Source organism: Gopherus flavomarginatus, chromosome 2 (genome assembly GCF_025201925.1).
Source record: "Gopherus flavomarginatus isolate rGopFla2 chromosome 2, rGopFla2.mat.asm, whole genome shotgun sequence".
Lineage (NCBI taxonomy): Eukaryota > Metazoa > Chordata > Testudines > Testudinidae > Gopherus > Gopherus flavomarginatus.
The window spans coordinates 283,360,942-283,373,857 of NC_066618.1; the positions used below are offsets into that span (position 1 = coordinate 283,360,942).

The following is a 12,916-nucleotide window of genomic DNA, read 5'->3' on the forward strand; positions in this document are numbered from 1 at the left end:
TTTTGCACTTAGTTTTATATTTGCATCATGATTACGTAAAATATTTCTAAACTGTACTTTTTTTAAGATGAAAAAGTTATTTGCCGGTCCTTATTAAGTTAAACAGTTTGTACTGAAAGATAACAGATCTAAATAATTCTTAGAATGAATAAATGGAAAAGAGGAAACAATTTTTCAAAGTTGAGTTCAATGCTCGGTGTAAACAGTAGTAATATTATACCACCAGTCTTAGTTACAGCACATTTACATTCAAGTGCAAGCAGTCTGTGCCTTCAGGTTCAATCTTTCAAATAAAAATTATCTTGTAGTACTACATCTCCACCTGGAGAGGTCATTCTTTTACAACTTGACCTTGCAGACCAGGGGAAATACTCATCACAACATCAGAGAAAGAATTATCATAGTAGATTTTTCTCTGCATATCCCTAGGCATGCAGTTCCTCTTCTTCTGCACAGTACACTGTGCCAGCCAAGATCCTCAAATCACTGGTACCACCTTGTGACATTAATACATTTGTTTCCTTTCAAAGACACTTAAAACACTAATAGAATGAAGAAATTTTACACAGCCATGGAATAGGTATCAAGAAATTCACATAAATAAAGCTGCAAGACATATTAAAAATTTCGTATTGTGCTTTGGAAAGCTCAGTGATTTAGACTGGGATACAGACCTTCACCCTTGATCCAGATCAGGTTAATACTCAATGAGAGAAATCATTACCTCACGCCTGTTCAGTAGATTATTTGAAATAAATTGATGGGTTTAGTATATTTTCTAAGGGATGGGTGTCCAATGTTATAGAGCTCATACTACATAGTGTTAGCCAAAAGGCCATACATTAAGTGATTAAGAATACCTTCTTCACTTTTAGAAGTGACACCTTCACAAAAGGGATGAGGTGGGAGCGCTTACCTTTTCTGTGGCTAAATCTTGTAATTCTCAGTGCAAGGATTGTCTTACTCTCTTTGTAAAGTGCTATGCATATTTATTGTGTTTTACAGCAATAATACAGGATTTTCTATTTCAGGGCTGTCAGTCTAGCACCTTTATCAAGCACTAAGCAACCCTTTAAAAAAAAATCTAACACTTTCAGATCATAGGTTTATCCATTTAAAGTTTCAAACTTAAGTCTTTTTTCCTCAAGACATCATTCAGAAAAAATTTCAAATATTTTCACACAGATCTATTATTTATTGATTTATTGCATTTTTAGTGTGAATTTCACTTATCTAGAGGAGAGGAGTCATTTAATAACTTTATTTCCCCACCCAAATGCCAGTCTAAGTGCACAGCTATCCTGACGCTAGATTGTGACCTGAACATTCATATTGCCTCAGTTAAAAAAATTGTTATTGGAACAGTGGAAAGTACATGAAGGTCTCTGTCCACAATGCCTCACTAATCCTGCAATCTGCAAACCATGTGTTGTTTCTATGCACTGTAGCTAGAGAAAAAGTATTAGATAAAACTATAGCAAAAACAGGAGAAGATTCTTCAAAATAAATGAAAACCGTTAGTTCACTTTAACCAACCATCAACCATCACAGATCAAAATGGTCATGACTGTGATAATTATCGATAACCACCTATTTAATTATGTAAATACCTCATTTCCATATTCTTGCTCCTAGTCCTAAATTTTGTTTTGCATATCAGCAAAAAAGAAGATACACTCAGTATTTGAAAGATATAAAGTTGTTTTTCTATACATTCAACTATCAGCCTATGAGAGTTAACTAGGAAATACACAGGCCAGCTCCAAGGACAAGAGAGCACTTCAGATCCTGTAGCCTTCAGAGCCAAGAACCTGAAAAGGCGTGGTTCAATTTTGGTATTGGAAGTCCATCAGATTAACCTGTATGGGGTCTCCATTTCCAGCATACTTACTAAGTGCAGTCCTATTTGTTTGGCAGAATTTGGATGAGACTGAGTCAATACATCATGATAGATTCCAGCTGTGTTAACTGTTGATAGAGGCAGCAGGTTACGTTTGGCTCCTAGAATGATATTGCTTCCATTCCCAAAGTCAAAATTGGAGATTTTCAAATACTAAAATAGCTGCCACAAATCTCTGGGGGACTCAGTATGAGGATTTTGAGGATCATACTTTTTGCATCCATAAAATAGGGCCAAAGCTAGAAGGATAACAGCCATCCTTTACAATGTTGGCCCAACAGTGCTTCACTTTTTAAATTTGGGTTGCAGCTCTAAAAGAAAGACTGTATCTTCAAAAGAAACCAGTGTTTTATTGATTAAAATATATGAAAGCTTTGAAAAAGAGTAGAATTAAATGAAAACACTAAAGATTTTTAACACTTGGACTTTCATATATACTTCCGACTCTCAGGAAGCCAATTTATGTTCACATTTAGATCTTGCATAGGCCATGTTTTTCCCCACTATCATAACCGCCGAGAACAAGTATAGGCACTTTCACTTGCTTATCTTCAGTTGACAAGAACATAGTTATTGGCTAATACTACAGGAATTAGCCTGGAACATTATATTGTGAGAGGTTTTGTTCTTTATTTGGTATGGCAGCTCACTTACTAGGAGTCTGGTTCTTGAATGGTGCCAAGTCACTACCACGGGGGCAGTTTACACCCTTCCTCTGTAAAAGACTTCATGTCTCCCTGTATACATTCTAAAGCAAATATTGAACAAGTTCTCTTGACCTACATACATTACTATTTCCTCATAATCCTAAATTCCACTTACTTGTGATCTTGTAGACTATGAAAATATTCCCTGCTTTGGATATCTGATTTTTAACGAGGAGACAGCCAATATCAGAACTGCCAGGAATCTTACCACAAAGTACTTAAAATTAGATTTAGAGGGATCAGTGATATATCAAACCTTCTTGTAAAAAAACATGAGACAAGTATGCAGACACAAAAAGGTTTAACCACCTTTTGATGTATATACATAAAAAGCTCTTTTCCATCAAAGGGAGAAGAGACTATAAAAGTCAACAACCGAAAAAAAAAGAAGAGCTGGAAGCTAGGCATCGAGGAGTTACCAAATATGAGGTGAGAACACTCCGTTACTTGCATGGTCACATATTACTGAACTGAAGTCTCCCAGGAACTGAGATGAACACTTAACATCTGAAATAAGCACTTAACTAAAAATCAGTTAAATTCCTAACCATTACTATATTACACTGCGTACCAATCAATTAGTTCACTAGTGACTCTGTTTTTACAATGTTACTAGTAACAACTCTTAACCGAAGCTGAAGAATGGAAAGGAAAGATGGATTTATGCTTCAGGCACTGGACCAGGACCCAGGCAATTGAGGCAATTCCCAGCTTTGCCACAGACTTCCCATGTGACATTGGGAAAATGACCTACATTCCTCAGTGCCACACTTCTCTATATAGAACAATCTCATAAAATATGTTCCTATCCCCCTATATTCTTATTCCTTAAATAAGAGGGTTAGTTTCATTGCCAATGAAGAGACTTCTTGATGCTACTCCCAACGCTAATCAGACAGGACAGATGCAGGTAATTTTTCCCCTTGATTCAAACGCTTTCTTGATGATGCATCAAAACTAAGATGTAAGGTTCATTTTTCTTCTGTGTGGTGCCAGTGGTATCTTCTTCAGCATCTCTAGCTAAGAGACAGCCAGCACTGTTGGCACAACACCATATAAACATGGAGGTACAATACAATGATGCTCTATGTGCTACCTTATATGACTGCAAGACAAAAAGCTAAAAGATAGGGTATTTATACTGCACACCCCTTTCTCATTTCACAGAATCTTAAAAAGGTGGTAGAAGATGTTGCTTGTTTTGAAGGTAAACCATCTGGTTTAGGAAAGATCCTAAAGCAGATGCAACTGTAGCCACATTAAGCATCTTTAGTGTGTAGCAAAGATCTGAAGCAATTAGTTTTCTCTTTGTGTAGGTCTTCCAAAGAGTTTAAGAAACACTGCCCTTGAAGGTCATTATCATTTTTAAAGGCTATCAATGATTTACATGCTCAGAGCCCATGTTTCTTTAAATGAAAGCCATTTCGATGAGCTTTCTTCAAGTTATCTTCTTATTCCTTCACAGTTAATTAAGTTGAAGACTGTGTTATGATGTTGAAGGAGCAACGCAGAAGCAAAAGACTCCTTTATCTGTTTTCTCCCTGGCAAGATACTGTATAAAGTGAATCTCAATGAAAAAAATTAGTAGATCAAGCGTATTTATACTCTCTCTCCTACCTTCTGAAGGTTAAAAGTAAGACAATGAATAAAGAAGTGAGAGAAAAAAGGTAGGTGGGGTAGTATCTTTTATTGGACCAGCTTCTGATGGTGGAAGATAAGAAGCTCAAAAGCTTGTATCTTCCACCATCAGAAATTGGCCCAATAAAAGATATTCTTTCATCTGCCCTGCGACCAACATGGCTGCAATAGATAGCACTGCAAACAACCATGAATAAGCTTCAGGCATTCCTTTCTAGCTGAAAATCTAAGCAATTCCCAATGAGCTTTGTACATTTCTAAAATTAAAGTAGCCAGCTGGAGCTTTTCCTTCAAGATACGATTAATGCTAGCTTAACAATTTTCTTCCATTTGCTATCTTTTAAAAGCTTATAGTTTTAGTTCCCTTGGCCAATTCTCTCCCCACCAATGGACTTACACAGTGATAGATAAGTTATAATTCTTACCTACAGCCAGTGCTGCTCTCTGTTTTTGGCCCCCGTCTGTAAAAAAACAAACAAACATACCTTATGAAATAACATTTTCTGTATCTAGATTTTTTAAAGCATTTTAATAAATATTAAATGGTTATAAAAGCCTACGTTTAAGACGTTTAATACACACTACCTAGCTTTATAAAAAGAATATATATCTGTTTGATCCACTGTACTGTTCTCTTTTGAAACTGCTGAACATACAGAACACCAGCGGTGAACAGTATGAGACCTTTTACAAGTGTGGGGGTTTTTTAACCAAGGGCTCAGTACCACATGCTAGTTCGTTTCACTGATAGATATCAGAATAGACCAAGCAGTTCTGATTATTTTGCAACTTGGATTCAAAATTTGTTTTTAGAGGAGTTTGCTAGCTTTAATTTAGTCATTAGTACATATATGCCATCATTACATCTCGGCTCTCAATACAAATAAAGGCAAAAGTTTTCAAATACTGTAGGAGACTGAGAAGCTTTAAAAGACACTAAGTATCATGAGACTCTTCTGAAAATAGAACATCAGAAGGTCTGGCTCCAGTGCTCAGAACATGCTTCTTTTAGGAGTCTGCACTCGTGATAAATACATCAAAGGGTTACATCTGCGCAGTGAGGAAGGCTATATGGCTCCTGAACAGCTCTAGTCTGTGCTATATGTTATTTTCATCAACTATCGAACATTTTAGGGTTAATATAAAAAAGAAACACTACTAAAATATGTTAACAGCATGCCTCAAAAGAAAGCAGGGAAATCCACTGAATCCAGTGCAGATTCCAAGCTAGAATCTGCAATATTTTCTACTGATAACAGTACCAAACAAGAACACTCAGCAGGTACTGTAGCACCAGGAGAGAAGGGTTGGAGGGAGAAAGAGGAACCCCCGTTAGCCCCCTACCCGGCAGTACCCATATCAGATACTAATGATCTCAGACTACTTTTGTGTGCGCACACATGTGTACACATAGGCAGTGTTTAGTACATTAGAGCCCCGATTCCTGACTGGGGACTCTTTGTGAGTGAGTAGCACTTACTTTCTCCTCTACTGACTGGCTACTGCCCTCTTTCTTACAAATAATACCAACATTAGCTGCTTCTTCCACTGATTCTCAGTCTGGAGGTCACACAGTGGTTTTGAGAGCTCACGACAACCCACCTTTCCTCTCTTTTTTATGCTTTCTTTAAAAAAAAATGTTTATGGTCTTCATAGTCACAGACATAACCTCGAACCATGAATGAGCATAAACCAAAGCAGTGATGCCTGTCTGACTCTATGGACAACCTGAAATAATACCCAAGACATGTGAACTGCCTGAATTGTTTCAGCCAGAGCCTTGTGGACTACACAAATCTACAACAATGGAATTTGGCATTTTTCCAGTATAACATAAAATCAGAACTTTTGCCATAGCATCTGCCAGTTTGCTGCAGCCAAGCACCTAACATTCTGTTTAGTCTCCCTGCTCTGCTGGGACCTGCCTGCAGCTGCTTCTTGCTCTCCAGTTTTCTGCTCGAGGGTTAAATACATTGGACTATTGTGCATGTGCCCTACCCTATTCCATGGAGCCTGGTATCAAGGCTAGGCTTGGCAAGCCGGTCAGCTGACTGGTCAAATAATGTCATCTGCCCAGTAACTAGCGCCCTATTATTTGACCACCTGTCAAATACTCCTGTAAGAATGTCCAGATGTAGGCAGTGGCCTATCTTTTTGATTGTACCATGGTTCCACCTGTTACCAAGCCTACTTAAATATCTCGATCAATACCCTTTACTATATGCTAATGCCTCCTGCTGGGAAAAAGGTGAGCCAACTGTAAGCTGAGCATCTTCTAGATGTGTCATTAAATCTTCCAGAACAAACACATTATGTATTATGTATTTTTATATCATTCATGTACTTGGCAGTTTTCAAAGCACAGTAAACAATTTAAAAGACATGCTTCCTGCCCCAAAGAAACTAACTCAGAAGGGAGTGGGAGGAGAGGAGGGTTCAAAGTCATTAACCCTCTCTTCCAACACAAAGAGGAGAAAAATGTTCAGACATTAAGCCTCTTCCTTAAACAAAAGTATCACAGCTTTTAATTGCCCTAACATCTTCCCCGCACTTTCAAAGCGGACAGCCCACATTAAATGCCCATGTAAAAAAAAACCCCACCACTCCTTCCCTCAATGAATATCCCATTTATAACCTCCCTCTCGCCCACTTATCGTTAGAACCTGCAGGGCTGGACCGAGGGTTTCTCAGCTGCTGATGCCTCCGCATCACCATAGGAGGCTCAAGCTGAGCTTCTATGGGAGGACCCTGTGAGGCTGGGCTTGGCAGGAGGTACAGGCCAGCAGGACCTGAGTGGTGGCCCCTCATGGCCTCTGAGTGGCCAATACCAGTACTTAAACAAGGAAGCTATGAAGGGTAGATGCCTGAGCAACAACACAGACTGCCTGCCTGTCTCTGCTCCAGATTCTTGGTTGTGATTGACCCTAGTCTCCAGTTTCTGACCCTGGTTTGTCCTCATCTTTGCTCTTCGATTGCTGTCTGTAACCCGGCGCCTGATCCCAATCTCCTGGTAACCTGACCCTGCATGCCTCCAGACACCTGATTCTCAGTTCACTCTCTGGCCTGTCTCAGACTCTGATCTACCAGTACCCAACTCAACCTGGATCCCAACTCTTGTCCCAACCACTAGATCTGACCACCCTTGTCCCAGTCATGACACATATCCTCAGCCAACCATTACTGATAATATGAAAAGTTCTATGCTAATGAGAGGAGTATGACATCACATCTTGGTAGAGGAACCTCCCTTTCTATTCTGTTCCTCTTCCTCTTGCTTATGAGTCCATTGGTTTGCTACAGGGCTGTCTGCCTCCCTCTTTCCATGTTATCTAGAAGTCTATAGGAGTTCTGGAAAGAAGGGGCAGCATGTCCTAAAACACCGATTGGTTGGAGTCTTCTGCGATAGCACCAGTTAGAAACAGAACTGAATGGCTACTGGTTGACTGAAATAGAAGAGATACTTCATAATCTAGAGAGCATTCCAGAAGTGGTGAGACATTAACAACAGTGAATGAATTATACAGAATCCAAGAAAGCCTAAATAATTTGTACATTGTTGTTTTTTTGTGTTTGTTTTTTTACTAGACATGGAAAAACTGTTAAGGCTAAGTGCACATTCTATTCTTCTAAGTATGAGACATGTGAAGACAGAATGGAGAAACACTTGTTGAATTTTTGTGATGTGTGTGTCCAGTCATACGTCTGCAACAAAATTTTTCTTCTTCTGTACATTTCCCACTTCACTTCTGGCAGCAGCATCTGAACGCATGTAGTATTTGATGAAGACAGTAATATGAGAGACAATTAAAGTAAAGCTAATTGCAGTTTTTCATTTTTTAATACAAATTTTACTATTTCATCTGCTATAGCATCAAACACTCCTAATCCAGGAAAGTCTTCAGATGTTCATCAAATTGGCAGTTTTTAACAGAATGTCCAATGACCAGAAAAACAAACTTGACTGTATGTTTGTTAGAGCTATTCATGCTAGCAATACATAATGTCATATGGCTGAAAATCCTTATATGCTAGAATTTTTTCATAAGTCGTATCCAATTTACAAAGTGTCAAGTAGGAAATGGTTGCAGGAAGTCTTCTGAATCCCAAAATGGACAATGTGAAAAAGAGTTGGTGTTCTTACTGCACAAGCTCCTCACGCGTCTTTAGTGTCTGATGGATGGTGCAACATTCACAATGAGAATATAAGCAACTTCATGGGGGTAATTCCACAATCAATGCACAACTGAGTTTCACCACATGGCTCAATATATTTCTGGCCAATTAAAAAATGTAATCAGAGAACGGGTCCATTGAAGGTAATTTCAGTTGTGACTGACAATGCAGCTAATATGAAAGCTGCCTGGCTCTGTTAATAAATCAGTCTCCAGACCTTGTGTGTTATAGATGTGCTGCCCAGATAACGCAGCTTTTTACTGGTGATGTTAAAGATCTGACAACTTTCTCTTCATGTGTCAAAAGTGAAAAGCATTGTCAAGATTCTCAAAAACAAAACATATACGAGAAGCCATTTTTCATCATCGATTGGCTGGGTTACGCCCACGAATATCCACACTCACATTCTTGACGAAAGTATCTCTTGGACGCAAAACTCAAAATTCACTTCACTGCTTGAACCCATAAGCTCAGTCCATTCAGAATATGGATAATGATAGTTATACACTGTCTGATGCCAAGGAGGAGTTCTTGAATGTCAAGAAACGTATTTGTGAGAATACTGAATACAGTCCACTTACAAAAGCTAAAGAGAATATGACAACAGAATAATATCACAGAAAAATCAAGTGATCACTCCAACACAATGTTGCCTACCTTCTGGAGCACATTTTCAGGGTAAAGACCTTTCTGATGATGTATTTAATTCACACTGTGACCTCGTGGTGGCTTTTGCCAATTTAAAGGAAATACAAACAAGCAATTCTGATCGAAGTAGCAAATTATAAAGCAAAAAGTCATTAAAACAATTTGAAATGCAATCCCAGCAGTTGAATCAAAACAGTTTGCTCCTACATCACGCTGGAAAGGGTTGTGTCCTCCTTGCTCTTTAACTACAGTGGCAGAAATTCTTTTTAACACTTCAGTGTTCAACTGCATGTGCAGAACGAAACTGGTTGGTTTGGGAACCATCCATTCAAAAACCCAAATAGATTGAAGACCTCCACTGCTGGGAAACTGGGGAGCATGTATCACAATCTACGAAGATTTAACTCCGTATTCATCTGATGAAGAACAAGGAGATACTGATGACGTCGACACTGATATAGACATAGCAGTTGAATCAGATAACGAGTTAATAATGAAAAACAAGATGCTCAAAGAACTGGCCCACCACTTACCTAGTATAATATGTACATTTAAAAATGCCTGGTTTCTTTTATAGTTCCTACGTTTTTTATCTCTGTTTACTTTCATTTTTCTTTTGTAACTCTTCGGTCTTGAATAGCATTCACATTTAACTGCTAACCTAACATTTTGTAATTAGGCATAAGTTTCTACGGCCAAGCCAACCAGAGACCCTAAATTCCTACTCTTTTTTGTTACTGTTATAATAAATTAATGGTTTAAAATATTTGACCATTTTTGACCAGTCAATTGACCGATTATTTTTGGACCAGTCAAATGCCCAACACATAGCAGGGAGATTATGACCACCTTCCCTTTCCTATCATTCTTCCTTCTTATTGATGTGTTTCTTGCAGCCTGACTTCCCATTCAGACCAAAGCATGAACTAGAATGCTAGACAGCTTCTACAGCACTTCAATGGAGTTGCCACAACAGCTGACAAAGGATTCTAGGGAGCGCATATAGCTATTAGGAGGAGGAAGCAGTGAACCATTTGGGGTACACCATCCTCCTTTAACAAAAGAAACCCATGGAATTCCTCAAACAGCCTGTGGGTTCACAAAAATCAGGAGACTTACTATAAATGGCAAATCTGTAAACATAAGAACTCTCTGAGCATCAGACATGGTATCACTGCAAATAGTAAAAGATGACAGACCTCAGCTGAGGAAAATACTGATTGTGCCTTGTGTTTTGAAGGTCATTAAAGTTATACTGGGAACTGCTCCTGCCAATCAAGTCAAAGCCATTTCTGTATCTGATGACACATTTAGTTAATGAATTTATGACATGGATGAAGATTTTCAGGAACTGTTTAGGAGAGTACAGGAGAACCAGTAATTTTCAATATAGATGAAACTACAGACGTGTCTTTTGCCCAACTTTTAACATTAGCCAAACATTAGCTCAGTCTGAATGGGAAGTATCCATACATTAGGACTTCTCATTTTAATGTCCATTGATAAGGAGAAAAAGAAAATATTTACAGTTTACCAACAATCAGTTCTTGCAGTTGGGTTGGACTGGCATCAGTGCTCTACTATTTGATAATGTCCAAGCTATGCCAGGAAAACAGCTACCTGACTGGAATCCAGTTTACTGTACTGTAAGCCAATAGGACATGTTCAATTCAGCAGGAAGCTTCAGATGTAAAGAAGATTCTAGTGAAATTGAAAGAGATACCTAATATGCTACTAAAGTTGTGAATTGAAGTAAAAGCATCAAGACATGCCTCTTCACTATTTTGTGTGAATTCAGCAACCTCTCTACTACATCAAAGCTTGCTGGCTTTGAAATGGAAAAAAAATTTAATCCTTTGTTTAAACTCAGATATCATGCAAAGACTTTTCTTGATGAACACGTCACTGATCAGCTTAAATGCTTCTCTCCAAAGATGTGATGTGTGTTTTCTCAACTTGAGTAACATGGCCACCCTAACCTTTCCACATCGGTAAATGGGAGCAGTCTAGTCTAGAGGAATAAGGGGGACTCAGAGTAGTTCCTATACAGAAAATGGGATCCAAATATGGAAAAGGTAGAGGAGCACTGTGTTAGTGGATTTGCAGAAAAAGAGCTTCCTTTAATTTTAGTCCACATCCCCTAGTTTTGAGATTAGAAAGTTAATACATTTACCTATATAAACCCTTTGGCATGTTAAAAAAGTAAGATTTGATATGAAGAGTTCAATAGCTGAACAACTATGATTATTAGCACACAGAGTTATCCTATGTATCTGCATAAACTATGAGTCTAGGAGCAGAACTGTGCATGTCACATCTTTAAAGTCCAGCCCCTAGAGGATAAAGGAACCATAAACCTGCATAGAGCTTATTATGAAAAAGCAACAGGGCTTATTAACTAATCTCTGTTACAGGGTCCTTTTAGCTACTCACCGCTCAATAACTTTGGCTTGAAAATTGCCATACTTACTCTGAAGCCAAAAAAGCTACCAGATTTGCTATAAAATTTAAAGGAGACTCAAACATTTGTTGCATTACAGAAAAGTACAACATTTTTATGAACTGGGTGAAACCTTCTTGATAACTGAATGGTGGGTTCACATGTAACATAACTGTAAACATGACCCCCCCCACCTTGCCAAAAAGTGTGCATGAATCCACCCAGGAGCTTTTGGGCTGAGTATTGTTTTGATTAAGTGTATGTAGGAGTAAAGCTAGGGAGCATGCTTTTGGGTCTAGTCTTGACTAAGGAAGCTTGGAGGGCTGGAAGCTAAGAAACTGCTCCTTTTGATTTTGGTTCCTTTTGTGTTCAGAGACACAGGACTTTGTACATTCCTTGTAAATAAATAAGATTGCATCAAGGAAACTCCAGACTCCATCAATTTCTACCACCACCTGGAACACCTCCAAATCTCTGAACTTTGATTAGCTACTCAGTCAAAAGGAGCAACAGTATCAAAATTACTTCTTAAAAACACAAAAAGCTATAAAAATGCTGAGAATGGAGTAATTAGAAGTTCACCAGAAAAAAGTGACCAAGAGCCCTAGGGAAGAGAGAGACTCTGGAACACAGTACTACAGGAAGTCTCAGGTTAAAATGACTGTTTTACTACAAGAGGGAAAAAAGTCTGCAGAAGGACAAAGATAAATCTTCTATGCATCTGATGGCAAGGTAAATTGTTTGCATTATGATATACTATTTCCAGCAGCATGTACACCACACATACTAGTAGAAAGCACACCTGGAACTAGGGATGTAAATAACGTGTAAAAGCAACAACTGTGTAACCAATAAAAATTCTGTTGGTTAAATGTTTAACTGGGGAACTGGGTGGGTAGGGTGCTGCAGCACCCCATGTTTTACATGGAGCTCCACTGCTAGCCCTGTGCCTGGGGATCCCTCCTGGTGCGCCTGGCAGCCAGGCGTGCCAGCAGAATCCCATGTACAGTGGCAGCTGGGACCCCAGCTGCATAGCCACCACCAGGGTGCAGAGCCAGCCAGCAGGGTGCCAGGTGGGGGAAAGGCCAGCCTCTGGGGTGCCGGGAAGTGCTGGCAGCCAGGACCCCAGGCAGAGTTTAATCATTAGCAGAAACCGATAAGCATTAAGCTTATCGGTTAACCGGTTACACTTTTACATCCCTACCTGGAACCTTGCTTAAAGATCAACAAATGGTGGCCTAATTTCAGAACAAATCTCTTTATTATGGGATATTTTAAGTCATATTGCTATACCATTCAGAGAAAAATTTTACATGCAGACAAAAATCTTAACTATAAATGTACATATATATGGTGGTGCCTTTTAAAATAAGGCCTCACCTTTCAATATTGCTTCTGAACTGTCAAAGG

General features: G+C 38.8%; 1 protein-coding gene across 1 annotated transcript in view; it reads right to left on the reverse strand.

Annotated features, from left to right (window-relative positions):
* Window positions 1–12,916, reverse strand: part of CYRIB (CYFIP related Rac1 interactor B) — a 132,872-nt gene that overhangs the window by 57,536 nt on the left and 62,420 nt on the right. The window contains exon 3 of the mRNA XM_050941504.1: window positions 4,671–4,706. The gene's annotated coding sequence lies outside the window, so the exon portion shown is untranslated. The remainder of the gene's footprint in view (window positions 1–4,670; window positions 4,707–12,916) is intronic.